Genomic DNA, 3,741 nt, shown 5'->3' with positions numbered 1-3,741 from the left:
AATAGAAGAAGAAGAAGAAGAAGAAGAAGAAGAAGAAGAAGAAGAAGAAGAAGAAATGGTGGTCTAAGCTTGAAAAATAGAAGAAGAAGAAGAAGAAGAAGAAGAAGAAGAAGAAGAAGAAGAAGAAGAAGAAGAAGAAAAAAATAGATGGGTATATCTTTCGGATTTTTTCCTTCTATTTTTCAGGCTTAGCCTGAATTATATTTATTATTTACCTATTCAAGACTCTGAAATCTGAGTTATTTTCCTAATTCATTTATTTTCCTAAATGTTTCATTTAGGCCGATGAAGAATATGCTTTCATGCTTTCATCGTTTATTTATTTTCCTAAATGTCTATGAACTTAGGTAGGTAGGTAAGTACCTACAGCAAAAAATAGTGATATCCCCCCCCCCCCAAAAAAAACCTTTTTTTCAAAATCTAAACCTAATATCTAACGCCGATCACAGAGCGTCTACCCTTCACAAAACAAGTACCTCGACTATACGAACACCACAAGACGGTCAACTGGTGGACTCTTTCTAACATCGCGACGACCTATGAACTCAAAGCGAGAAAGTTTTAGATAACACTTCAGTCGATCATTTAAGACAGGTTTTAGCGTCACCTATGCATCCCGGATTCGAAACCTAGATCTTGACCGCAGTGCCACTGATGAAAATTACAAAACAATTAACATTGTTATCTTTATTAGTGTACTGCGGTCAAGATCTGGGTTTCGTAATCCGGGATCAATGGTTCAACAGCAAGGTACCTAATTGATGTAGGAGTGATGGAAAATTATTATTTTGTTTAGAAGAGCTAATATAGAAGGGAGGTCCCACATTGACGTCTTTTTTTATATCAGTACTTTTTTGTGGAGGGTAACTCTTGACGTTAATTTTTTAACACGAAGTGTTTTTTTTTGGGTTAATAACAAGGAATGAAACCTCATGTAAAATACATCATTTCTACTATTTTAGTGTAATTGTAAAATTATGGGATTTTGGTAAAAAGTAGCGATGAAAATACCTCTAAATGTACTTTTCCGATTTCAATTTTCTGGACAATTTGCACCAGAACTTTTGAACTTAGTCCGACGCAGCTATTCTATTACATTCATCTGAAAGCCCAAAGGGTCCTTTATATTCTGTCCAATGGAATTTTTGCGATTTTTTGCGCAACCCAAGTTATGACCAAAAATATAACAGGAGGTCAAGGGAGATATCGCGCAAGGGTATCTTTCACACAAAACGCCGGATTGAATTTTTCAAGTCGTTAGGTATATTTTCCTCGTCTTTTAAGCTTCCTCTACAAACCCTAGGAGGGTGGAACTCCTAAACTTCATGGGCAGATGTCAGAGTAGGCCGCGAAGTTAGAATATTTAGCCAAGGAGACTTTTTTCTCAAATTGAGTGTTTTTTTCGTTAACAACAGTTGGAGATATCAAAAAAGTTTTAAAGAGATAATATATAGTACCTATAAAATTTAAAAATTGACAACTTTTATTCTATAAATTTTTTGATATGATTGATATCTCCCACCGTTAAGCAATAGATGATGGAACAATTGGTGGCGATCCTGAGTCAGTTCTACAGGATTTTAAAACCCTAATCATCAAGTGTAGTGAAATTGGTTTGAAGATAAATACTTCGAAATGTGAACTGTTCTTCTGTGGCTGTATCGATCAAGATGTTGTGTCTCGTTTTCGTGTTTTATGCCCGGACATTCAAGTTGTGAAAGATCTGTCCCTTCTCGGTTCCCCAATTTCAGATGGATGTATAGAGTCTCTTTTCAAAAAGAAGTTTCATCTTGATTTTAAATCATTACATGAAAGTAAAATCAAATCAAGAATAATAATAAACTGATTATTAAATAAAATAGGTAGGTACATAAATCTGAGCGCACGGCAGTGCGCCAGGCCAAGTTCCAGTAAGCACGCCTGTGTATCTTTACAACCGATTCGGCAGGTTTTTCTCACCTTCATAGATCGGCTTCCTCTAAAGATAAACTTTTGAAATTCAGGGCACATATTAAGGTAAAGTATATAAACATACCTTGAAAATTCGAGCTCTTATTACCAAGTAGTTCCAGAGATATAGAGGCGCAAAATTTTTTTACTCACTCACTCATCAAAATGTTGAGGCACTTCCCGATGTAAACTTGAAATTTGGCAGGATGATAGGTCTTGATGAGTAAGTAAAGGGTAAAATCTGAAATTCGGCAAAAGTTGCACTGGGCACCGCCCGCAGGCGGAAATAACCGTTTTTTGGCGGTTTTCACCAAACGGTTAGAGATATTGAAAAAGTTATGAGAGTAGTTTTTACTCGCACTTCGTTTCTTATGGGGGGGACTAAAAAACGTCAATATCTCGGGAACGGTTTGGAATTTCGGGGGTTTCCGATTTTTCCCAGTATGTACAAATAGTAGTAGAACCTGTGTTTGGGTGTTTTTTTATATATATTATTGAAATAGTTATAATAATTTCAAAATTCAGTGGGTATTTTTTAAATATGGTATTTTTTAAATATGGGTATTGAAAAGCCACATTGCATATTTTTTATTGAAAAACTGTTTGTCCATTCCAAAATTGACATACCTACTCCGTACAACACCTGCATGGAAAATCAAGAATTTAATCAAACAAATGGATGTCAAAATGGAACTGTCAATGGAAAAACTGTTCAATGTTAAAATTTCTCAACAAAGATGGAAGTGTGTGACATTGCCTATTAGACATGGTGGAATCGGCATTTGAAGTATCTCTGAAACAATGCTCCCTGCCTTTCTCTCATCCATCAACAGCACTTTCACCTTGATTCGTTCGATGTTGCCTAATTTAACGGTCATTGGCGAAGTTTCCTGTTATGTGGATGCAAGAAGTCTGTGGTCAAATATTTATGGAGAAAACGTGTTTCCAGCTGTTCCAATGTTCCAGCGAGAATGGGATGAAATCCACTGCAAGAAAGTTGTTGACTGTTAACAATGTGGTGTTTGAAAATGATTTGGACAAGGCTAGATACTTGACTTCCACACAAAAAGAGTCAAATGCATGGTTACAAGCTCTCCCTTCACGGTCTGTTGGTACCCTTTTGGACAACAACACTTTCCGTATCTCTCTTGCTCTTCGTCTGGGAAGTCCTCTGTGCTCACCTCACACATGTGTCTGCGGTGAGCGGGTATCAGCTGTTGGTACACACGGCTTGTCTTGTGTAAAAAGTGCTGGACGCGCATCTCGCCACTCCCAATTAAATGACATAATCTGTAGAGCATTGGTGTCTGCCGGTGTTCCATCAGTGTTGGAGCCAGTAGGATTGCAACGGGATGACGGTCGCAGGCCAGATGGAATGTCTCTAGTGCCATGGAAGGATGGAAAATGTGTTGTTTGGGATGCGACATGTGGAGACACGGTGGCCCCATCACATATAGAGATTTCAGCGCGGCATGCGGGCAGAGTGGCCGAAACTCGGGCGTCGCAGAAAAAGACCAAGTAGAAGCAGATTGTTGAAGACTACTTGTTCGTTCCATTTTCGGTTGAAACCCTGGGGCCATGGTCTGAAAGCACGAAAATTTTTACCAAGGATATCGGAAGGCGACTCATTGAGAGGTCCGGAGATCGAAGAGCCGCTGCATTTCTCACGCAGAGAATATCTCTTGCGATTCAGCGTGGGAACTCTGCAGCGGCTATGGGAACACTGCCAATGGGCTCGTCGTTAGATGAGATGTTTTATATATTGAGTTGATTGTTTTAAATACATATTTT

Source organism: Diaphorina citri, unplaced genomic scaffold (assembly GCF_000475195.1).
Source record: "Diaphorina citri unplaced genomic scaffold, Diaci psyllid genome assembly version 1.1 scaffold17, whole genome shotgun sequence".
Taxonomy (NCBI): Eukaryota; Metazoa; Arthropoda; class Insecta; order Hemiptera; family Psyllidae; genus Diaphorina; species Diaphorina citri.
The sequence above is the reverse complement of the archived record's forward strand: the minus strand, read 5'-3'. Positions refer to the sequence as shown.